Source organism: Rattus rattus, chromosome 16 (assembly GCF_011064425.1).
Source record: "Rattus rattus isolate New Zealand chromosome 16, Rrattus_CSIRO_v1, whole genome shotgun sequence".
In the NCBI taxonomy this organism is placed as follows: Eukaryota; Metazoa; Chordata; class Mammalia; order Rodentia; family Muridae; genus Rattus; species Rattus rattus.
Genome location: NC_046169.1, coordinates 42,354,265 through 42,379,264, shown reverse-complemented (window position 1 = coordinate 42,379,264; position 25,000 = coordinate 42,354,265).

The window sequence follows — 25,000 nt, the reverse complement described above, 5'->3', positions numbered from 1 at the left end:
GAATGTACTAACAGTGTGCCCGTTTTATAGATAAGGAAGCAGGCATTTGGATGGACTCGGTCCCTGGCAGGAAGCTGACGGTGAGGTGTGGATACAAAACCATGTAGGTGGCTTCAAAATGAAGCACCTCGCCCCCACCCCTCAGGCCGGTGGGCCTTATTTGCCTGCGCTCCGGGGGAGGTGCAGGAAGGAACCACGGGGCCATTCTCTTAGGACACAGACCTGTCAAGTAATGTGTCCGCAGGGCCTCTTGACCCCTTGACCCCTGCTGAGCCTGGAGTGCGGAGGCCAAATTTTCAACAGGCTCTGCATTGAGAACAAAGTGTCTTTGAGCAAGACATTTTGTTTCTCCTGCCTATTCCCTCCCCAGCATCCCCCCTCCCCAATTAAGCCCCTTCCCAGCATCCCTCCTCCTTCCTAACTCACGCCCCTCCTTCAGCATTCCAGTGTTTTCCCCCTCTGCACCGTCTCCCTGTCTAGAATCTTTGCCCCTCTTCCTCCTCAATGCCTCCTCTTCAGCATCCCTCCTTCCCCATGACTCTTCCAACTCCCTTGCTCTCTGGTGAAGCCCTGAACTAATTTTACTTGTTTTGGCAGTGCCTCTGTGGCCTCAGGGGTCTGTGTGCAAGGGGTGGGACCTGCAGAGCCTCTGGGGTAGAGAACCCTCCTCCCCCAGCCTCAAGATTGTCTGAACAGCTCACCTGAGATAGCCAAGTGAGAAACTCTCTCCAAACCCCTATTTGTCAGTGAGGGCTTGGCCAGAGTGTTCCCTCCTTGGGGCTCAGTTTCCCCTTACTAAAGCTAGGGCCTTCCTGGTGCTGATGGGCAGAGTGGAGTGGGACCAAGAACCCACAGGCTTCCTCTGTCTGTTCTGCATGGTTCCCTGACCCCTCAGGGGATGCCAGCCGGGCTTCCCCTCCGCTGTGTGACAGACCTCCCCTGCTCTCTGCCCCAGCTTCCTGTGGCTTTGTGTCATAGCTAGAAGCTGATGTCAGGGTACAGTCTGCACAGATAAGAACTGCACCCTCCCCGAGGCCTGGGGCTCAGGCAGGTCAGGAGCTTCCAGCCAGCACCCCATCCCCACATAAGCATCCAGGCCCTGTGTTCTCTTCCATCCAACTCCCAGAATCCAGACGTCCTGGGGAGTTGACCCTCGCTTAGACCAACAAGCGCCCTGTGACTGGCTCTGGATTGTTCCCATTTCATAGATGAGAAAAGTGAGGCTGAGCGGCAAAGCAAAGCACGATTCCAAGGACCACAAACTATGCCTCCCAGAGACCGTGCCGGGCAGAGGCAACTGAGTCTGTAAGACTCAGAGTGAGTTTCTGGGGTAGCCATAGTGGCTAAGACTGAGCCACCTTGAACTGTAAGAACCCCCAGGTGGCGAGGTCTTGTGCATTCGCTGCCTGCCTCAGCTTTGCCATGCAGCCTGGTGACTCTCCAGCATGATGTTTGCAACCGTGACACAAATGAATTGGGTCAGAGACTCAGTTTCCCCATCTGTAGAATGGAAGTACTGATGTAGATGCATGTAAGGCTTTTCCCACTCATCTTGGGTAACCTTAAGCCACTACGAGAAATCCGCTTATTCCAGTCCTACCCAGGTGTTTAGCATCTCTTTATGAAGTTGGGGTGGGGTGTGGCAGTGAGGGGTGTCCACGGTCCCTGAAGCCTGACGTCGGGCCTCTGATCGGTCCGAACATGTTTGCAACACACATTTCACAGCACCAGCCCTGATATCCAGCGATTCCCTTGAGTCCAGGCCCACATTCTAGCTCAGCCGTTGTTCTCAAGCTGTGGGGTCACGACCCCTTAGGGGGTCCAATGACTCTTTCACATGGGGTTGCATATGAGATATTTACACGAGGATTCGTAACAGTAGCAGAATTACAGCTACAAAGTAGCAATGAAATAATTTTATGGTTGGGGGTCACCACGGCATGAACAACTGTATTAAGGTGCGGCAGCGTTAGAAAGGGCGAGAACCACTGACTTAGCTCCACCATGTGGGCCAGTCAGGCTGGTCTGAGCATGGCAGGGGCGAAGGCTAATCTGTGGTGATTGCTTCACTTGCTTTTGGGCCACAGAAATGGAGAACAGGGAGGAGCCAGGCAGCCTCCCAACAGTCCATCAACTATTAATCCCTGCAAGAGGGCGGGGCTAAAGGACAAAGCCCCACCTCTTAAAGGGGACACCTTTAGCGCCTCTGAGGACTAAGGCCATATCGAAGTCACAGCCCACACTTGGTCAGTAGGCTTTGGCGTCTGTTCCCGTCCTACTGTGGTCTGCTGTGTGAAATAAGATTGCTTTCCTGGGAGGACACCCCTTATTGTGCCCTGACTGCTGGACAAGGGGTCATAGTCATTCCTGAGTTTGGGCCCAGCGTAGACAGGGAGCACAGTGTGTGCGCCTTTCTGAGAGGTTCTGCTGTACCGTCTTGGCTCTCAGAAAAGTCCAGAGTCCAGGTCCCACTTGGACCGGCCACGGTGTGGTGGTTAGAGACACGGGAGGGCTGCCGCAGTGTGGTAGGGAGGACTGCCTTTGAAGGACAACGCATTATGTAGCTCCTCCTCTAACGTGAGCACAGCACTTCATCAGTGTGACAGCATTCTGGGGGGTCCTGTGTGCAGTGACATCATGTTGGGCGTCCTGCGTGCAGTGACTCCAATCGGGGTCATGGCCACTCTCTGAAGCACAGTCTCTGGCTGCTCTAAAAGATTTGAATTTGGGGCATTGTTCTCACTACATAGCCCATGCTGATTTAGAACTCAAAAATCCCCCTGCCTCAGTCTCCCAAGAGCTGGTACAGCAGGTGTGCGCCATTTGCCTAGCCAGTCTCCAAACACTTTTATTACTCTGAAAATAAAATCCTGTTTTTAGCTATTGTTCCTCATTCTGTCCTCCCCAGCCCAGCCACCTCCAATCTCTCCTTCTGTCTCTCTATCTCTGTGTCTCTGTGTCTCTCTGTGTTAATGTCTCTTTGACTCACTGTCTCTCTGTCTCACTGTCATATCTCTGTCTCCCTGTCTCTGTGTTTCTCTGTCTCCGTGTCTCCCTGTCTGTCTCTGTGTCTGTCTCTGTTGTTTCTGTGTCTCTGTGTATTTCTGTCTTCCTGTCTCACCATCTCTCTTCATCTTTGTGCTCTCTCTCTACATCTTTGTATTTCCTACTCTGAATATTTCATATATTGGAATCGATTACCATGTTTTTATTTATTATTATTTTTTTAAAGACAGGGTTACCTGTAGCCCAGCAGAAGCTGGACTTGAACTCCTAGCCCTCCAAGGCAGTAGGTGTGTGCTACCATTTTTACTGAGTATCATGTTTTTAAGCTTGGTCTCATTTTTTGCATAAATTGCTTCTCTCCTTTTGATGGCTGAATAGTATTCCTTTGTATGGACATACCACATTCCTTTTATTTACTCAGCAGTCGATATTGAATATTTTTTAAAAATTAGCATAAACATTCAAAATGTGTATATTGTTATAAAGGCTCAAATAACAAAGAGGGTCTCCATCAAAGACAAAGGTCCCCTTCTAACGTGGAAACTTCAGGTTTCTTTGGAGACTCAGTTAGGTTATAATGATGCTTTGCTGGGGCAGACAGGCAAAAGAATAATTGGCCAAAGAAGACATGTGAAAGAATGTTTCGCTGAAGCAGACACAGATGAAAGAATGTTCCTAGCTCCCACTGCTCTGTTCTTCCTTGATACTGAGGCTGCCACTCCTTGGCCCCTTTACTTTTAAGAAGATCCTCTCTCCTTTTGTCAGTTGGCCTGTTCCCTTCTCAGAACATCCCGAGATGCTTGCAGACATGGTGCTTGCTAGAGCAGGGGTCTTGTGGGCCTGGGAGCCAGGCCAGGCCAGGCCACATTCTTCAGGGGTTAGGTTTCTACACTGATCAGCTTCCCTATCTCTCTGCCTAAAGAAAACAAGCCCAAATTTAGAGCAGGTGGCCCTCTGGCCTTCTCACCTGAGGACACATGACCGGCTGCCCTTGGGAAGGCAGATGCAGCCAAAGGACTGCAGAGTCACCTGTGTGACCCCTGCGATGGCCCCAGACTGTCCACTGACCAGTAATGAGGCAGGACTGGCTTCTGGGATGTGGATCTCTGTAGATGCCCAGGGCCCATGTCCTGCAGACCTCAAGACAGCTGTGATACAAGCTGACTATGCCCATTTTCTCCTCTCCCTAGTAGGGTCTAGACCAGCCTGACCAGGGCTCCTAGCTGTGACAATATATTTTGGGGTCTGTCCCATTCTTTCTTGGGGAACTTCCTTTCTGCTTCATAACTGTAATTTGCTACTATTATGAACTATACTATCAACATCTGGCATGGCCTTAGGTGATCCCAGTAGAAGGGTTGTTGGACCCCCTAAGGGGTCGTGACCCACAAGTTGAGAACTTCTTGTCTAGACCTTCAGAATCAGGACTCTAAAGTAGGCCAGTGGACACTCCCTTACCCCAGGGTTCCAAGGCTCAGAGGTATGGAATATGGCAAACCCTGATGACCTCTGGGGTCCCAGGAGGCAGGAGCTGAGGGGTCTTCATGGTTCCATTGCCCCTCACCCCCAGCTTAGAGCCTCAAGTAAGTTGCTTCCCTATGCTGGGCTTTAGTTCTGGTGTCTGTAAAATGGGCAAGTAAGAAATTTAAGCTACTCTACTGTGTATTTGGAAGTAACTATGGAGTCTCTGGGCAGTTTTGCACTCAAGTAGGGACCAGAGAATTGCTGCCCACCCCTCAGTCCCCGCTACAGGCTTAGAAGCTCCTCTGGATCCTGACACTAGGCCATGGTTTGTTTTTGGTGACTGGTAAATGAAGACTGTGGTGAAAAGAGTGTTGGGGTTTGGGGGTCTCTTTCTCTTCATCTGCTCTGGCCACCGTTTTTTTTTTTTTTTTTTTTTGTTTTTGTTTTTTTTTTTTTTTTTTTTTGTCTGTGAGGTAGAGAGAGTGTGGCTCCTGTGTCAGTGAAACAACTCAGGGCAAAGAATGTGTGGGGGGTTTCGCTGGGGCAATATGATATCCAGTGATCTCAACTGCCTTCTTCTCCAAGGCAGGAGGAGTCAAAGAGCAGGAGACTCCTGTGCTCAGAGGATACCATCAGAGGGGGTGCCAAGGAACCAGTGGGGCTGACAGGGGTGTCTGAGCTGTGTCCCTATCCCAGACTCTTCTGAGACATCCTGCTGCCCTGAGGGTACCAGGCAGCTACAATGTGACAGATGAGGAGGGTCCAGGCTACATATCTGACCCCACTTAGATTTCGCTGTCAGACCTGCTGGGCCCCATCTCTAGAAAAGCTCAGTGTGCCCATCATAATGGGGCAGGGAGAGCTCAGATGGTGTGTGTGTGTGTGTGTGTGTGTGTGTGTTTTATGAGCTTCTCTGTGCCCAGGGATGCTCCAGGCTCTGTGGACAGCAGCTGTGGAACCAGGGAAGGACAGTCCCTGCAGGTGGGCTCCTGGGATGGGGAGCTGGCCTCCCACAGTGGTAAATCCGCAAGCCACTGGAGCAGATGGAAACCCAGCATAGAAGGACACCCGGAGACTTGAAGGCCTGAGAGAGAGGCAGGGTGGGGGTTGGGGCTGGGGGGAAGGGGGGAGGGGGAGGGTCTTCCTTCTCCCCATGTGTTTTGAGTTCAGGGCTGGCTGGGCTCAGTGCTGGCTGTTTGCTTTGGAGGGGGCCTCTAGTTAACTCCTTCTTGCCTGGCCTTGAAGGCTGGTATTCTAGAGAGAGGGGCAGCTGCACCTGGGCATGGCGGCCAGCCTGGGGAGGCCACCAGATATTGTAGTGATGGACTGGAGTGGCCTCACCTTCTGCAGAACTGGCAGTTCACCCTGGTGTTCAGACCTGTCTGCATAAGTCTCGACCAGCACACCCCAGTCCTGGCTTACACTGGCACAAACCTTCACTGTGCATCCCCCATGCACAGACAATCTACAGGACACCCATTCCACAGGGTAGGCAACTGAGGCTCAGGGAGGGCGCAGCTCCCCTGTGACCACAGGATGGGTAGTAAATCTGGAAAGCAAACCTGTCCTCTGGATCCATGCCTCTGCTAGGGCTGGTTTCACCATGCCTGGTGGAGCAGACGCCTGTGGATGAGGCACAGGGTTAGAGACGTGGCTGAAGCAGACTGGGCCGAAGCAGGAAGCAGGACCTTTGTTCGTCTGACAAACACAGCCCAGCTGTGTACCAGAGACTGAGTCAAACAAGCCACCAGGCCCATGGGGACACCACCATGCACTGATGTCCTTACTCCCCTCAGGCTCCTCGCCACAGTGTGAGTCTGGACCTGTTGCTCTATCTCCCAGCCTGCTTCTCTGACTCTACAAGGGAAAAAGATGGCGTCCCAGAGATCCTTTCAGCTCCATAGATGTTTGCATGTTGCCCTTCCTACCCCCACCCCCATCCCCCGCTAGACTATATTTCAGTGGAGGGAGGCAGGCCTAGAACATTGTTGATTCAGGGTCTCTCACTGGACTTGGAGCTCAGCAGTTAGGTAGATTAGGCAGGCAGGAGTCGTGAAGGTCTGTTTGCCTCCACCCCATGGCACTGGGGTTATGCTTGCACCAGGCTGGGTTTTTTGTGCTGTGTTGGGATCTGAGCTCAGGTTCTCATGCTGGCACAGCAAATGCTTTGCCCACTGAGCCATCCCCCTGGCTCTGAAAACTGTTCTGTCGAGGCCTCAGGTAGTTGCGTTGGTGACAGGAAGAGCGTGGACTGCCAGGTGCGCTTGGTGCCTGTTCAGTGCCCCTGCACAATGTCTCAAATTCTTCCGGGGAGTATTTCTGCTCCATACGCTGGGAACCCAGACATGTCGCCTGTATTCCCAGGGGCTTTTAGGAGCCCCTAAAAGGTTGCAGACGTGCATGGATGGTGAAGTAGAGGAGTCAAGTCAGGGGGTGACTTGGAAGAAGGCCCCTGTGGAACTGCAAGCCAAAATGAACTTCTATGCGGTGTGTGCATGTGCATGTGTGTGTGTGCATGTGCATGCCTGTGCATGTATGTGTGTGTGTATTTCTGTGTATGTGTGGTGTGTCTGTGTTAAATGTGTGTGATGTATATGTGTGATGTGTATGTAGTATGTGATATGTGTTTGTGTGGTGTGTGTGTGTGTGTGTGTGACATTTCTGTGTGAGATGTGAGTGTAATGTGTGTGTGTAATGTGTGTATATGTGATGTGTGTCTGTGAGTGTGTATTTCTGTGTATGTGTGCTGTGTGTGTGATTTGTGATGTGTGTATGTGTGATGGGTGTAGTGTGTGATGAGTGATGTGTATATGTGTGATGTGTGTGTGATGTGTTTGTGTGAGATATGTGTGATGTGTGTATGTATAATGTGTGTACGTGTGATGTGTCTGTGTGAGATGTGAGTGTGATGTGTGTGGGTAATGTGTGTATGTGTCATGTGTACATGATGTGTGTGTGATGTGTTTATGTGAGATATGTGTGATGTGTCTATGTGTGATATGTGTATGTGTGATAAGTGTGTGTGATGTGTGGGTGATATGTGTGTGTGTGGTGTGATGTATGTGTGTGATGTGTGCTATGTATGTGTGTGTGATGGTGACATGTGGAGTCAGATGACAGCTTTGTGGAATTGGTTCTGTCATCACACCTTCATATTGGTTCCAGGGTTGCACTCAGCCACCAGGCATCTGTGACAGGTGTCTTTGTCCAATGAGCCATCCCACCTGCACCATTCAAAGGGTTCCCTAACCCACAGTGGCACAATTCAGTCACATACCAGTTCCATAGGTCTAAGGAGGTCAGGCCCCTCACAGCGTGGCCACACTCTGGGTGCCCATTGCTGTCTCAGCATCTCTCCCTGCTGCTGTGGTGTCTACACTGTCAAAGCAGCTTACACTTTACTGTGGCTCCTGCTCCATCGCTAGGGCCTGAAGGCAACAGGAGCTTGAAGCATCTGGTCAACGTGACATTTGCAGTCAGGAAGAAGAGGGAAGAAGGCTGATGTCCAGCTCCCTTCTCCTTTCCAGTCCATCCAGGCCTAACCTAGGGAATGGTGCCCCCCACAGTGGGCCTGGGACTTCCCACCTCAGTTAATATAATTAGGAAAATCCCTCAGGGCAGGCCCAGAAGCTTGTCTCCAAGGTGAGTCTAGATCTCACCAACGTCTAGTTGACGTTGAACGTCATGGTAGCTTAGGAAGGTGATGTTTGGGAAGGAGAAAGATGAAGGGGCAAAGAAAGATCTAGAAGGTAAAGTCGTCAGAGACATGTGAGGGTGTATTGGTTACCACAGCTGTAAGAAAGCCGTGTAATAAGCATCCCTCAAACAACCAGTATAAACTGGTCACCGAGAGTCATATGGCTGAGCCACATGGAAGGGCACTGAGAGGCGACACATCCAGGATCACAGGCCCCTCCTGCCCTGTTTTCTGAGGGGAGAGTGAGGGTAAGGCTGACATGTTCATGCACATCTAGGTGGCCCTCTGTCCCCTCTCTCATGGAGATAGTCCCTGCTCCTGGAGTTCCATGCTGATCTCTCTCTTCCGACCACGCCGATTCCCCGCTCGGGCTGGCGTCATTCCATAGCACACAGGCGAAGCGTCAGGAGCCACACAGTTAAACCAGGAAGGCTGAAACCAGACCTGTGATTGGCCATGAGGCACCTGGGTGTTCGTCATTTTCTCCCTGAGGTCATCTCGTGGCCATTTTAGGTGATTCCGAGGGTGTCTGGAGAAAGTCACCCGAGACCGATTTCCGAGTCTCCTCCCCTTCCTCGACTCCCACGGACACGGCCAGACAGAGATGTCCTGCCTCCAAAGCTTGTCGGTAAGAAGGAATGATATCTGGAAGAAACTGGTTCTGGGCTGGCATGGGGCTCCGTCCTGGCCTCACTTACCCTAGGTGGCTGGCGGGGAGGGGCTCCAGCATTTTGGACGGACTTGGCATTTCCTGTCTGTAAGATGAGAATCCTCTCTCCCTGGAAGCCCATGGTTCAAGCCTGCTTAGGTCAATGGTGTCAGGTGACACACTTTCGAGGTGTCTGTCCTCCTTGGGCTATGAGCTGCTCATCAAGAAGCAGGCCCAGTGCCCTTTGCCCTTTAGGGTTAGAGGTCAATCAAATGCTCCTCCTCCCCTAGACCCCAATGCTGAGCCCCTCCCAGAGTCCCTGACTTACTTTGCCGTTGGAGGGGACAGGATAGGAAGATGGCCTCCCACCCCACAGAGCTTGCAGGGATCTGACTGGGCTGCCGGAGGGGACAGCGTCTAGACACCTTTACCAGTTTTGGTTAGCAAGTTCACCTGCTTACACAATTCAGTGCTCACGGGTGCAGTGCAGTCAAGTGGGGCCGCCATGCCCAGCCCAGCCATTTCAGTTCTAAGAGGCATCTCCCCCACATGCATGACTGATCCTTCTAGGCCTTTCCTGTGCTCATACATATCTGCATGGTCAGACTTCTTCCCAGGGCCACACAGGCTCACACCGCTCAGCCTCCAGTCCCCCATTCCTCCATTTCCTTGTCTCTTTGTAACCCAGCAGCAGGCGATGTCCGTAGAAAAGAATGGGGATGCTCTCAGAGCCACCATCTTCCTTCCCATGCCCTGCCCAGCACTGTAAAGGGGAGCCCCACTGGGGTGAGCAAACCCATACTCAACCCGGCTGGAACACGTTACGTATTTCCGCAGGACGCCCTAGGTTGTTAGCGTGGCTTACCCTCCCTCTTCTAAGCTCGGGGTTTGTGCCTGTCAGGAAAAGCATCAGAGAGGCAGAGAGCTCATGGTGTGTAGTCTTCTGACCTACAGACCCAGCTCACTCCACCCACAGGTTCCACAGGAGCAGGGCTGTTGGAGCCAGTACCTTGGACATGATCCTTACAGTGTGACCGGCTTCAATGTCTCAGACAAGTGTGTGTGTGTGTGTGTGTGTGTGTGTGTGTGTGTGTGATTCATGCACCCATGTCCCTGCACCCTGATCCCAGCAGAGCACCACGGTTCACAGGCAGTGGGCTTTTTAGACAACGCCCAGTGAGCGAGGCCGATGTGGTACCTCGGTCTGTTTGAGAGAACGCATTGTTCTGCCCCCTGCTAACCAGAGGCCTGGTGCTTGAGCTGTTTGTTGGTGTCATTTGATGGACACAGCGCAGGACCTTATTAGAGTTCGTTTCGTCGTGGGGTTTTTATAGGGTCGGAATTCTCAGACAGCCCCATCTTTATCCACTTGTTTGCGAGAGAAGGAATGTGAGCTGGAGACACGCTGGAGAGAGGTGATGGAACAGGGCTGAGACTCAGGGATGAGGGAGGACGCCGAACGTGCATACAAAGAGGATTCTGAGAGCTTCAGAGGTGGAGACACTCACAAAGGAGGGAGAGGAGGAGGGAGCAGGGAAGGGGAGGAGGGAGAGGAAGGGAGGAGGGGAGGAGGAGGGAGAGGAGGAGGGAGGAGGGAGAGGAGGAGGGAGAGGAGGAGGGAGAGGAGGAGGGGAGAAGAGGTAGAGGGGAGGGAGGGAGGGAGGAGGGAGAGGAAGGGAGGAGGGAGAGGAGGAGGGAGAGGAGGAGGGAGAGGAGGAGGGGAGAAGAGGTAGAGGGAGGGAGGGAGAGGAGGAGGGAGAGGAAGGGAGGAGGGAGAGGAAGGAAGGAGGGGAGAAGAGGGAGAGGAGGAGGGAGAGGAAGGGAGGAGGGAGAGGAAGGAGGGAGGAGGGGAGAAGAGGTAGAGGAGGAGGGAGAGGAGGAGGGAGAGGAGGAGGGAAAGGGGAGGAGGGGAGGGGAAGGGAGGAGGGAGAGGAGGAGGGAGAGGAGGGGGAGAGAAGGGAGGAGGGGAGAAGAGGTAGAGGAGGAGGAAGAGGAGGAGGGAGAGGGAGGAGGGAGAGGAGGAGGGGAGAAGAGGTGGAGGAGGAGGGAGAGGAGGAGGGAGAGGAGGAGGGGAAAGGGGAGGAGGGGAGAGGAGGGAGGGAGGGGGAGGGAGAGGAGGGGAGAGGAAGGGAGGAGGAGAGGAAGGGAGGAGGGAGAAGGGGAAGGAGGGAGAGGAGGAGAAGGGAAGGAGGGAGAGGAGGAGGAGAGGAGGAGGAGAGGAGGAGGAAAGGGGAGGAGGGAGAGGAGGAGGGGAGAGGAGGAGGAAGAGGAGGAGGGAGAATGAAAGGAGAAGGAGGAAAGAAGAAAGAAAGGACAAGGGGAGGAGGGAGAAGGAAGAGGGAGAGGAGGAGGGAGAAGGGAGGAGGGAGAGGAGGAGGGAGGAGAGGAGGAAGGAAGGGGAGGAAGGAGAAGGGGGAGGAAGAAGAGGAGGAGGGAGGAGAGGAGAGATGAAGAGCAAGAAGACCAGGAGGGGAACAGGGGGGAAGAGAGAGAGGAAGAAGAGGAGGAGGAGGGAGAGGGAGTGTGGGCACATGTGGCTACCTAGTAAATACCCCGTGGATCTCTTCAGTTAGGATCAGGTCCTTCCTTCTCTCCTCCAGCGGCTATAGCCAGGGATGGGCGGTCTTGGACCGCTCAGCTCAGCTCAGCTCAGCTCAGCTCAGCTCCGTGGCCAGACAGCCTGGCTGGTCTGTTTGAAAGGCCTTTCGTGCCTCCTCCCCGTATCTTGGGGCTCTTGGCTCCTAACTTACCCCTTCCAGCCAAGGAAGAGATGAGTGTGGTGTGCGGCCCAGGCTTCGGGCCCCAAGGACAGACGTCAGGAAATAGCTGAGCTATGATGCGGCTCCCCTCCAATCTCATTTCCATAATGCTTGGGAAGAGAAAAAAAAGCACGGGGCTGCTGAGGGGGGCTGGGTGTGTGTGTGGATTTGTTTATTTTCTCAGGAATCAATCCCATTCCCAAAGATGCTGCCTCTAGGTCCGATGAGAGCCCCCATCTTCTGGTGATTATGTGTGCTGCATGTCAACATGGCCTGTATGGCCGTGGGTGTGCACCTGTGGGCCGTGCTCAGTAAGTCAATCAACAAACAGGACCCTGGGTGCTCATTGCTCATTCCTGTGGCTCGAGTTCCTTTTTTACTCTCTCAGGAAAGAGAGAGTCAGTCTAGATGCCTCTCTATCCAGGAAGTCCTCCAGGGAAGGTCAGTGCCGCATTCCTAACACCGTGTGGACACAGTTCAATTCTAGGCAGCCCTGGGGCAGACTTGGCCCTCGTGAAGTCCCTTCTCCTCCCTGGTTCACAGGTCAAGGGGTTTGAACATTCATATCTGCCCTTGACCAAAGATGCTGCCCCCTGCTGGGACACTCTGGGCTCAGGGCCCTGTCTAATTTTCAGCCCTGTATACCACTGATTTATTTTTAATCTGTGAACGTTTCACATGACACTTGCCAGCCTCTTGCGACGCCATCCCGTGACTACAAGTTCTGGCCGGTACAGGTCTAGTTTTAGATAGCTGCTGTCCTGAGGACTCCTCCAGGACTCCGGGCTGTTGTCTGCGGTGCTAGATAAGGCAGGCGTTCTGGGGAGCCTGCCGCGCTCCCGGGAGGACTCTCGCTCAACCCATTCAACATTAACGACATCTCTAGTGCCTTTAACTTGACAGATCTGGTGCGAAGGCAAGCATTTCAGGTCATTGGATCGGTCACAAGCATTGAGGACTCGGTAATGCACTGGTCACTGAGCTTACAGTGTGGGGGGAGGGGCTACTGTAGCCTGCCCCACTGAGGACCGATGCTCTGCTGCCCCCAAAGTGAGTCAGTCCTGACAGCCTTGGCTCAGTCTCCTCAGAGGCCTGCAGTGTCCAAGAAGAAGCTGCTGAATCTCTGGGTTTCCTACGGCACCTGAAGAAGGGCTCTGGGAAGGATGCCTCTGTGTCTAAAAGAGGGGAAGGCACTCCTGCGTGTGTGGAGGATGACAGGCAGGACCGGCAGCCTCAGCCGCCGTATTTGGGCCTGATGGGCCCCGTCCCAGAGGTGAGCATCAAGTGCTTGTCTGAGGAAATCTGTCCTGGGTAATAGGGAGCAGGAAATATTGGGAATTCAGGCTCTTTTGAAAGCCACTGCAGTAAGACTGAACCCTGGGCTGCCCAGGTCTGATTCCTGCCTCCCGCTTGGCATCTATGGCATCTGGGCTGCGTCTGAGGTGATTGTTCTCTTTCACACCTCATTCCCTGCCCTGCCCCAAGGCTTCCTGCCCAGAAGCCCTCTTCAAGGATGCAGAAGAGCAGAGAGAAGCACACAGGGACTAACAGGCCGTAACCCTGAAATGCCAGAGTAACCGAGAGGTTGAGTGTCACCGGCCACACTGTTGTTGCCACACCGTTGATCCACGCAGGAGCGCCGCCATGGTGGAACAGGGGCGGATGAGGAAGCAGAAAATGTCAGGGGGAAAACCCAGAGCCCAGACTGTTCACACAGCTCTGTCCAGCCTGCTGTGTCGGGGTCTTCCAGGGATCTGTGACTCCATTTCCCTGAGGATCACTGAAGTGGAGTGCAAGGAATGTTTTCTTACATTTGCTGAACCTCTTCCCCTCTGGGACCTAGCAGATCTCCTGTCCCAAGACGAGGTGTAGGTGGCCAGGAAGGGGACTGTGCTATGCCCAGGCAGAGGCTGGATAAGTGGTATGGTTTCTCCCTTGAGGCCAACAAGTGTCTACAGGAGCTGTGTCTGTGAGGGAGTTCCAGAATCAGTCAATTGAGGTGGGGAGACCCACTCTCGATGTGCGAGTCAGCATCACAATAGCACAGAGGGATCCTGAGTCTCACACAGAGGAGAAAAAGAGCTGAGATCAACACCAGTCTCTTTCTGCTTCCTGCCTATGGATACAGTGTAACCTTTGCCTAGTGTTCTTGGGCTGTGGCCTCCCTGATGGATTGAGTGTGAGCCAAGGCAGACCCTTTTCTTCCTAAAGCTGCGATCGCCACAGCTATGAGAAAGCAAACAGAGAAGATGGCAACAGAGTGACCGTTTTACCGTGACTCAAATAGCAGAGAGCACCGTCCGAGGGCGGGAAGAGCGGGTTCAACCCTGTTTCTGAGGCTCAGCCTGGCATGGTAGAGGGCTTGATGAACACTGCCACTCAGGGGGCAGAGTGCAAGACAGAGGGGAACTGGCAAGCAACCTCCGGAGGGCTGCCCACTGTGGTGTGCCTTAGAGGCCCTGCCTCCCGAAGTCTTCACAACTCCAAAGATAGGGCTGTCATCTGGGAACTAAGCCACTTGGAAAAGGAGAACCCATGAGGGACATTTCAAATTCAGACCCCAACACAGGGCGTCCAAGAGAAGCAAGCTGCAGAGAGGGAGGAAAGAGACAGTCGCTTAGACCTGACAGACAGACACTGCGCTGCTGGGTCAAGTCCTGCTAGGTAGCAGTTAATTTTGTATCCTTCACAGGTCAACCTGTTTGTTGAGACTCTTAGGTTGGGGAGGGGGGATTGTGGCAGAGTTCTTCAGGCTGGTTTGGAACACATAATCCTTCTGCCCCAGTGCCCCAAGCGTCGGATGACATCCTGTCATGCCCCCTCACGACTGAGTTCTAGGTTTCTTGGGGCTATAACTTACTGACATTTGGCATCCTTCAGTACAGTTCTGTACGTGTTTAGAACATGTCTTGTCCAACGCCCCACCCAGAAGGCCACCCACTCCCCTTGTCCCCTTGTCCTTTCTTATTCTTCTCGAGGCCAGCTTGAAATTAGTTCTTTGTGAGGGGCCTCTCGCATATCCCATTCCCGCCTCCTGTGCCCCCAGCCATCTCTCCTCTCCCTCTCTTCCCCCACCTCCTCCTCCCTCTCTTCCTGGAGAAATCAGTTTAAGGTGTCCATGTGCATAGGTACTTTGTCACCGATGATCCTCAGTCAGGTGTTCATGTCCCTCTGGGCCTGGCCTGGACATTGATTACCATAGCAACAGTGGTGGTTGTCATGAGTAGGTATTCCACCCTTTTAGGTAACTCTCCCACACTTGAGAAGGAGAGCGGGCGTTGAGGGGACGACACCCACAGATCTTTGATGAAAGGTCAATGCCTTGCATCCACTGCCCTGTGGGCAACCAGGGTCTTTTCTTTGCCTGCTCTCTGAACCACTGGCTGTTAAGGGGCTGGGAACAGAAGCCACCATGGTCAGATGTAGCCTCTGTGGAAAGACAGCTGTGAGGGACCTGGATTCTCATCCTGCCCTACTGTGTGTCGGTACAGTCACTTCCTGGGCACCTCTTTTCTTAGCAGACACTCTCTGTGTGCCTGAACGTGCAATGGATATAGAATGCTCTCCCTGAGTGTGGGGACCTATAGGCACAGAGTACTGGCATGGAGTTGACCTATAAGGCCATAGGTCTTAGGCCTCTGGTTGCATAATTGGGGAAACTGAGTCACAGCAATATACTCTGTCGCAGAAGTTTGCTCAGTGACAACCTTTCAAACAGTGACCTGGGCTCACCTGGTGAGTCACAAAGCTCTTTGGTCCCCTCTGACCACTATCCCTGCCCTGTGGACAGGGGAAATGAGGCCCTGCAAAGCCTTCTCCTCCCTCACACCATATGCCCCCCATGACCTGAGGGTGGAGAACACCCTTGTTCCCCAAGAGGTACTCTGTCCTTTTCCAGCTTTGGGCAAAGAAGGGAACAGGCAGACCTAGGTCTCTGGCACCCCCATATATACCCCATAATCTGAAATGATTTCGTATTGATTCCTGAAAGAAACTTGTTTTCTGCCTCCAGGAACTTCCTGTTTCCTGACTAGATGTTCCACTTCCTCCTTCCTTCTTGAAGCTCAGAATGAGGCTAGAGAGTAGAGAGGAGGAGGCCCTTGCCTGGGAACATGCTGGGTATCATGGCACAGACCTGTCTTGGAGCAAGACAATTCTGCCTCAGGTCCTGGAATCTTCTAGCCCTTCTGTGTTCCCACAAGGGGGAGGGCCACACCCCAGAGCAGAGATGCCTTGCCAGGGTTACCTGGAGGAAGCATTCCCTAGGCCCAGGTTCAGGGCCACCTGGAGGAAGCATTCCCTAGGCCCAGGTGCAGGGCCACCTGGAGGAAGCATTCCCTAGGCCCAGGTTCAGGGCCACCTGGAGGAAGCATTCCCTAGGCCCAGGTGCAGTCCCCAGGGGCAGCCTCCATTTTTTAGGTGCATTTGGCAGACGAGAGTGCCTGGGAGCATGAGAGTCAGGCATAGTCACCCTGCCTTCCTAGCCACCTGGCTCCTTTCTCTAGGGCCTTAAAAGGATCAGCAGCAAATTATAGAAGAAAGTGTGTCCTCAAACTCAGATGCACATTGGGGCACCCTCTCCCTGCTCTGTGATTGCTGGGCCACCCTCAGCCATGAATCATCACCCATTTGGTCTGGGATAGGCCAAGACTTTGAGTTTGTAACAAGTTCCCCAGAAGAGACACCAAGGCTCCCGGCCCAGGACTGCTGGGCCGATGGCTTCTGCAAACATTGCAGGTTTTTTCCAAGTCCCAGTGCTTCCTTTCCCTCCCCTCCTGCCACCCACGGGATCCTTCACCAGTGGCTGTCACTGGGGTGGTACGAACTCCATGTCCCCAGGCTTCCTGGAAAATCCCCAAAAACGTTGAATAGAAGGCTCTGAAGTAGAGGCCACTCTTAGTCATCCAGAGGCTGGGTGGAGGAGACAGGTCCCCTCTAAGTCCCCGTTCCTGTTGTTCATCACACTGAAAGACTTGCAGTATGTCTGCCAGGCAGCCCCGATCTGTCCCATCCAGGTTCACCCTCCCTGTCTTTGATACAGAGGTGGTTTTAGTCCACAGGTCTGAAGGGACAGGTCCTAGGCCTTTATAATTAAACGTCTCAGTGATGGTCATCCGTGGAATTCTGGTGTTGTGGGACTGGCAGCTGTGAGCTGTGGCCAAGATGGCTGCAGCCTGTGGAAGACAGAGTGGCTGTAGGGAAATGGGCATGCACAGAGCCAGGGCTAGCCTGGGAACACACCCATCCCCCCTACATGGCCAGGAGTGGGGCAGATGGGGTCACCCGGCAACTGTTCTGTGTACCTCACTTCCTTAGGCATCCCAGACTCTCCTCCATCCCCCTCCCATTTCTTATGCCCAACTCTTCAGCCAGCTTCGAGATGATTCTGGGTTCCAAATAAAGTTCATCTGCTTTCCCCCATCTGGGATTGCCGTGCTAGTCCAGGCTGTCTCCTCTCCAGAGGTTTCTGATATCACTGGTGTTTCTGCCACAGACAGAAGGATAAGTCCAGGCTAGACCTCCATTCCTGGGGGATATGAGACCCAGGAAAACATACTTACTCCTGTTACAATGCTTCAGCCAAGCTGATCTCCCTTGGGCAGAGTGCCCACCCTGTCTTAGATTCCCATAGGGTAGTGACAGCTCTCACACACACCAGAGTTATCAGTCAACTGCTGCTGCTGAATGACAAGAACGACTCGTGTCCTTCTGGAATCTCATTTTCAAACCTTTCCCCAAAATCATTATTGCCGAGTGCCTGGCCATGTAGGCACCCAGATTCATATGGACTCCACACTGACTCCTTGTCCCATATTGTGTTGGTGACAGTCAGCAAGGACAGACAGGACCTCGTGGCTCCCAAGGAGACTGGCGAGGCTGTCGTGAGCACCAGGACCAACAAGCAGAGCTGACCCAGACAGAGAGAGTGTAAGGACAGACTGCACAAGGCACAGAGGAACGCACACCTGCAAAGTCACTTCCCTGTGCCTATGGCTCATACGTGCAGGGAGGGACCACAGTCCCGGGACTGTTCCAGTATGAGCAGATGAAACAAGGACCTTGAGTCAAGGCTTTGAGGATCTCAAGGGGTTGGAGGACCTTTGAAATATTGAGGGAGTTACAGAGGTCACATCCACAGGAGGGTCTGTGTCTCAAGACAGCTCCTGGGGAACTCTGATGCCCTCCTGGGCTCCACAAAGCTAATCGGGCCTTTTCTCCACAGACCTTTTCAGAGCCTTTAATATGCTAATGCCCTCTGGGCCTCCCACTAGGGGTTAGGAAAGCCCAGATACCCAGCAGTAGAGACCAAGAGAGTCTTTTATCTGGGACTCTTTTGTGGAACTCTGGCAGAAGGACAGACCGGCCTGGAGTAGGGTCCCAACCAAATCAGGCAGCGTGCTAGCTTCTTGTCAATATTCTCATTTCCAGCTTGTGTCCTAAAAAGAAGGAGTGGGCTTTGGGTCTGTCTGCCTTCTTGTGGACCATGTGAGCCTCTGCTATTCCTTTGCCATGGTCACCACCACTCCCTCTTGCCCACTCTCAGCTCTCTTCCCCCACTTTCCTTCCCTTGCCTGGCCCTCAGCTCCTTGTACAGAACCGGAGGTTGGAGGTGGCTTGTGTGGCTGGGCAGTGGGGAGCCTTTGGGACAGCTGTGGGCCTGGGGAGAGGAGATGGCTCCGATGACAACCTCACCCTGGGCAGGACAAAAGAAGAAGAGAGAAGGGGGACAACCCCAGTTTCTTTTGAGAAATCTTTGTACAGAGATGGTGGAGAGGGGGAGGCAGGTGGCAGGGGTCTTCCTGGAGCCCCTCACCCCCTTAGGTCCTCTCCCTCAGGAACTCACAGTAAACACTCTCTTACCCTGGGAAATCAGAGCTGGGCTCAGGCATGCAGGCTGCAGGAAGCCTTGAGGCAGTTGAATCAAGACCTGGTCACATTCCAGGCAAAGTGGGTCCCCTGGTCTCCACCCAGCACCAGGCAGGCCTCACTAGCTCTGGAGGGTCCAGACCACCATGATTTTCCTTCCCTCCCTGCAGCTCATCAACTCCCTGACCTTCAGCAGACAGTGTCCTTTGCGGACAACCTTCTGGTTGTAGTGAGCACCGTGGGCCTGCTTTTTCCAAGACTAGCTCCCACTTACTCTTGAGCATCCTCTGGGGTAGGAGGGTACAGTCCCTAGGTCCCCATTACAGCCCCATCTGCCCGGCAACCTTTGCCTGGTCCTTGCAGTTGCCTAAGTATCCATGCCCCAGGCCTGGCACCAAGAGCAGGTCAGGGCTGGCTGCACAGGCTCTGTGAATGGCTGCCCTGTCTGGGCCACACTCTGTTCCTCACCTGGGCTGTGCTGTCATGTCCTGTATGAGGCTGAGGTAATGGGGTGCCTGGTAGCAGAATGGAGACCCCATCGAGGCTGGCCCACTCCAGCTGCAGGCTGAGCCAGTTTTTCCAAGGACGGCCGAGGGCCAGTCCTGCCATGTCTGGTCCTGTTGCCAAGGCAAACAGGGATGCTGGCGGGGGACCCAGGTCAGAGCACAGTACAGAGGGTCTCTTCACTCGGCAGCCCTGGCCTTTCCCGCTCACATCCCGCTCTGGCCTAGGGCCTGTGCTGCCCAAGAAGAGCAACTGTGACTCGGTTGTCACAGATCTCCACAGGACATCTGGGTCCCTTGAGGTCAAAGTGGAAAGACTGAGCTGGATCTCTGGGATGTCACCTGTCCAGCCTCCTCCCCCAGCTGATGGGGAAGGGAGGGAGAGAGGAGGCAGCTCCCTCAGTGTTTGGGGTGCCCTGATTCTGGCTGTGTGTTCAGGTTGGAAGCAGGAGTTTGGGACATACAGAAAGATATGAGAGGCCATCAGACTGACAATGTCCTGTTGCTGGGGAAACAGAGGGCAAGAGAACAAGGCAAACTTCCATGCGGCCTCTGCAGGGCTCAGAGAGCAGCTTGCAAGCCATGAGGGCCTGAGGAGAGGAGGGCAGAAGGAGGGTGCTGTGCACTGGTCTACAGTGCCTTTTGCCTCCCATTTGCCTGTACAGGTGAGGTTATTTTGGGGTGCTATTTCTTCAATGTTCCAGGTGATTGGGCTGCTTGGACTTTTTTGGGGCTCACCCTCAGACACACTTAAGGGGTAGAATCTAGTTAGAGGCATAAGTATCATCGTATCCCAAGTGAAGGCCCTGGGACAGTCATGAGTGAGCTGCTTGGGCATTTTAGGTTCATCGCTTTCACAGAAGAGATGCTTTAGAGATGGAATGGACTGTGCCAGGGAGGATGAGGGCGTATTGGTGAGCAGTGTGAGGAGTGCGAGCAGTATGAGCAGCATGGGCAGTGTGAGCAGCCTGGGCAGTGGAAACAGCATGGGCAGTGTGAGCAGTATGAGAAGCATGGACAGTGTGGGCAGTGTGAACAGTGTGGGCAGTGTGAACAGTGTGGGCAGTGTGGGTAGTGTGGGCAGTGTGATCAGTGTGATCAGTGTGAACAGTGTGGGCAGTGTGAGCAGTATGAGAAGCATGGACAGTGTGGGCAGTGTGGATAGTGTGGGCAGTATGATCAGTGTGATCAGTGTGATCAGTGTGAACAGTGTGGGCAGTGTGAGCAGCGTGGGCAGAGCAAGCAACATGAGCAGTGTGAACAGTGAGCAGCATGGACAATGTGAGCAGTGTGAGCAGCATGGACAGTGTAGGCAGCATGGGCAATGTGATCAGTGTGAACAGTGTGGGCAGTGGAAACAGCATGGGCAGTGTGAGCAGCCTGGGCAATGGAAACAGCATGGGCAGTGTGAGCAGCCTGGGCAGTGGAAACAGCATGGGCAGTGTGAGCAGTGTGAGAAGCATGGACAGTGTGGGCAGTGTGAGAAGCATGGACAGTGTGGGCAGTGTGAGCAGCGTGGGCAGAGCGAGCAACATGAGCAGTGTGAACAGTGAGCAGCATGGACAATGTGAGCAGTGTGAGCAGCATGGACAGTGTGGGCAGCATGGGCAATGTGATCAGTGTGAACAGTGTGGGCAGTGTGATCAGTATGAACAGTGTGGGCAGAGTGAGCAGCATGAACAGTGTGAGCAGCCTGAGCAGTGAAAGCAGTGTGGGCAGTATGAGCAGTGAGAGCAGTGTGGGCAGAGTGAGCAGTGAGAACAGTGTGGGCAGTGTGGACAGTGTGAGCAGTGTGGGCAGTGTGGACAGTGTGAGCAGTGTGGGCAGTATGAGCAGTGTGGGCAGCATGAGCAACATGAGCATGTGGACATGTGGGCAATGTGAACAGTGTGAGCAGTGTGGGCATGTGGGCAATGTGAGCAGTATGAGCAGTGGGGACAGTGTGAGCAATATGAACAGTGTGGGCAGTGTGAGCAGCGTGGGCAATGTGAGTAGTGTGGGTCCTGTGAGCAGTGTGGACAGTGTGAGCAGTGTGATTAGCATGGGCAGTGTGATTAGTGTGAGCAGTGTGGGCAGCGTGAGCAGTGAAAGCAGTGTGGGCAGTATGAGCAGTGAGAGCAGTGTGGGCAGAGTGAGCAGTGTGTGGGCAGTGTGGACAGTGTGAGCAGTGTGGGCAGTATGAGCAGTGAGAGCAGTGTGGGCAGTGTGGACAGTGTAAGCAGTGTGGGCAGTATGAGCAGTGAAAGCAGTGTGGGCAGTATGAGAAGTAAGAGCAGTGTGGGCAGAGTGAGCAGTGAGAACAGTGTGAGCAGTGTGATTAGCATGGGCAGTGTGATTAGTGTGAGCAGTGTGGGCAGCGTGAGCAGTGTGGACAGTGTGAGCAGTGTGGACAGTATGAGCAGTGTGAGCAGTGTGATTAGCATAAGTAGTGTGGGCAGTGTGAGCATGTCAGCCCCATGGTGAGAGAAGCAGCATAGACAGTTGTCATGAGCACCCAGGAAGGCCCTGTGGACAAGGTTGCTGAGGCAGTGGACATGGAGAGAAGGTGACCTGTTTCACAGAGGTGGGCGTGTCAGTTAGGATCGCTGTAGGTGCTCTGCACCTACGGTAACACACAGGGGTGCATGTGATTGTCAGGGTCACCCATGTCAGAGGCAGAGAGCAAGAGAGAGGCCAAGATACCGCAGGGAAAAGACACAGCAGATCTCTCAGTCAAGCACCTCCCATGACCTACAGACCATGCGTGAGGCCTCACCTTTACAGGTCCTCCTTCCAGTAGGGCCTGAGCCACCACACACTGTCGGATGTGGGTGTCTCAGTCATTCCCTGCTGTGACAAATACCTGAGCAGAGCAACATGAGGCACAGAGGGGCCATTGTGGCTCACAGCATAAGGTGTGCGCACTGTCTGTCATGATGAAAGAAAGCCATAGCCACAGGTCAGCGAGGCAGCTGGTCACACAGCACATACTACACACCTCACCCCACATGTACACACTACACACCTCACCCCAATGCAAACACTATGCACCTCACCACACATGCACACAGTACACACCTCATCCTACATGCACACACTATACACCTCACCCCACATGCCACACTATACACCTCACCCCACATATACACAGTAACATACCTCACCACACATACATACATTATACATACCTCACCACACATGAACACAGTCCATACCCTACCCCAACATGCACGCACAGTACACCCCTCACCCCACATGCCACACTATACACCTCACATGCACACACTACACACCTCACCGCACATGCACACACTACACACCTCACCCCAATGCAAACACTATTCACCTCACCACACATGCACACAGTACACACCTCATCCTACATGCATACACTATACACCTCACCCCACATGCCTGCACTACACACCTCACTCCACATATACACAGTAACATACCTCACCACACATACATACACTATACACAACTCACCACACATGAACACAGTCCACACCCTACCCCAACATGCACGCACAGTACACCCCTCACCCCACATGCCCACACTGCACACCTCACCCCAATGCAAACACTATACACCTCACCACACATGCACACACTACACACCTCACTCCACATATACACAGTAACATACCTCACCACACATACATACACTATACACAACTCACCACACATGAACACAGTCCACACCCTACCCCAACATGCACGCACAGTACACCCCTCACCCCACATGCCCACACTACACACCATGCACATACTGCACACATTACACATTCACTCTCTATCCCAAACACCCCATATCATTTATTTCTGAATCTTTACAGCCCTCTCCCCATTTTCTCTGAAGGGAAATGATGTCTTTGAAAGAGGTGTTTTCTTATTCAACCAAAGTACGGACAAGAGAATACTCCTGAGGGATGCTGGGAGTGGCGCCCCAGCAGGCTGCCCATTCCTGGGCCTGCGATGCCTCCTCCAGGTGACTCCCTCCACACCCAGTGCTGTGATTTCTTCTCCTGCCACCATGCTCAGCTGTCCACTCTGGCATTTCTAAGCTCTCACATTACACGCCAGCCTCACCCTGGGGTCTCAAGGTTTCTGTTACTTTCATGGATTCTCAAGCCCAGGAAGTTTGGGGCCAGGCACAGCTGAGGAACCTGAGGCTCAGAGATGGCAATACAGATGTCCAAGGTGGCCTCGCCCTGGCTGGGAGGGAAGTCAGCCTCCCAGCAGGGGGGGGTCCTGCTTGCTGCTGACTTACAAATGGTCAGTCAGCCCCCACCTTGTCACTCAGGGCTCCCCTCCCTAGCTTCCAACTCCTACACAAAGTCTAGCAATTGCCCACCTCCAGGGCCCTGCCTCTAGCTCTCGCTCCTTCCATAAGACCTGGGAATTCTTTTCTGCCTTGTCTGCGGGAGGCCGGCTCCTGCCTCCACTTTGTGGCCGGCCTGCTTTGGAGAGGCCCCCCACACTCCCAGCAGCAGCACCCCCCTCCGGTCCCCAGGTCTCCGACAGGGCTGAGGGAGGCGGAGCTTGTCAATGCATCTTAGGGATTGGAATGTGCCCTCTGACCCCACCAGCTCCTCCCCGGGAGCCACAAGGAGGCTCCTTTCTCTCACTCCGCGGCCCTCTGCTTTTGGAAACAAATGCGTCCTCGCTCTGTCTGCGGTTGAAAGGCCTCTGTTTAGAGCTTCTTGGGTTTTTAAGTCCACCAGGCCTCTACTGTTTGAAGGACCTCTCTGTTGTCCGCCGAGTATGGGCTGGAGTTTCGTGCTGGGAGAGGAAGAGGGGCCCGGCCTTGGGGAGGATGGGGCTCTGGCCAGAGACCACCCAGCAGTGTGACACAGGTCTCTGAGGGCTCCGGCAGGGCTGAGCCAAGTACTGCAGGAGGTGGGTAGAAGAAGGGAGTACAGGAGAGGAGAGCAGGGCCTGAGCACGCCCACTTTAACCCTCTTTCCTGAGCAGAGGGATTCCAAGGCGCATACTCCACACAACATAAGGGCACTCACTTTCTCCAAGTAGCTGGGATGATTGGCACCAGAGGTGCAGGCAGTGTGAAAATCCAGGAACGCAGCTTTGTCCAATAAGCAGGGCAGGGGCGGTGCTTGATGTGCTCCCTCTACCCCTCGTGCAAACTCTGAGGCAAAGGCCCTTGGGGTTGCAGTAGGAAGAAGTAGCAGAGGGGCAGAGAACATGGCTGAAAACTTTGGAGCCAGGCAGTCTGGTTCCATTTCTATTCCCTGTGGGAAAACTGCTGTGTGACCTCAGGTTGGTCACTTTCACTCTCTGAGCCCCAACTCCCTAATCTGTAAAATGCACTTAACAGTAACTCCGTGCAGATGTGGAGGTAACTGCCCAGTGGTGCTTAGCAATATGGGGAATATCAGCGTTCTTCCAGCCACAGCTGACAAGGTAGCCTCAGGGCCCCAGGAAATGGAGATAACCGGCCTTTGACTCTTGGGGTCACTGCACACAGGACCTCTGTACAACCCTTTTTGGGCAGTGCGTGAGTTGGCCAACCACAACAAGGCTTAAGAAATTATTTATCCCCAACGTGTGGCAGTCCACACCTATCACCCAGCATTTGGGAAGTTGAGGCAGGAGGATTCTAAACCTGGATTACATGGTAAGACCTCACTCAAGGGGCTGGGGAGATGCTTCTGCTGTTGAGAGCACCGGCTGCTGTCGTAGAAGACCCAGCTTGGTTCCCAGCACCTACATGGTGGCTCACAACCATCATCAAGTCCAATGCTACGGTATCTGACGCCCTCTTCTGGCTTCCACAGGTACTGCATGCAGGCAAAACACCCATATACATAAAATAAAATAAAAAATAAATCTGAAAAAGAAAATCCCAAATCATCAGTAAACTTCCCCTGCTCCTTTCCGAGCCCCGAGCATCCTCACTGGGGATGGGAAGTGTCCCAGCCAAGCCATTCAACCTGCAACCACGGGGCAGAGCCAGATTACAGTTTGCTGTCTTAGTACTTTTCTATTGCCGTGGTACGGCTTTATGACCAAGGCAACTTATAAAAGAAAAGCACTTAACTTGGGGGCTCACTGT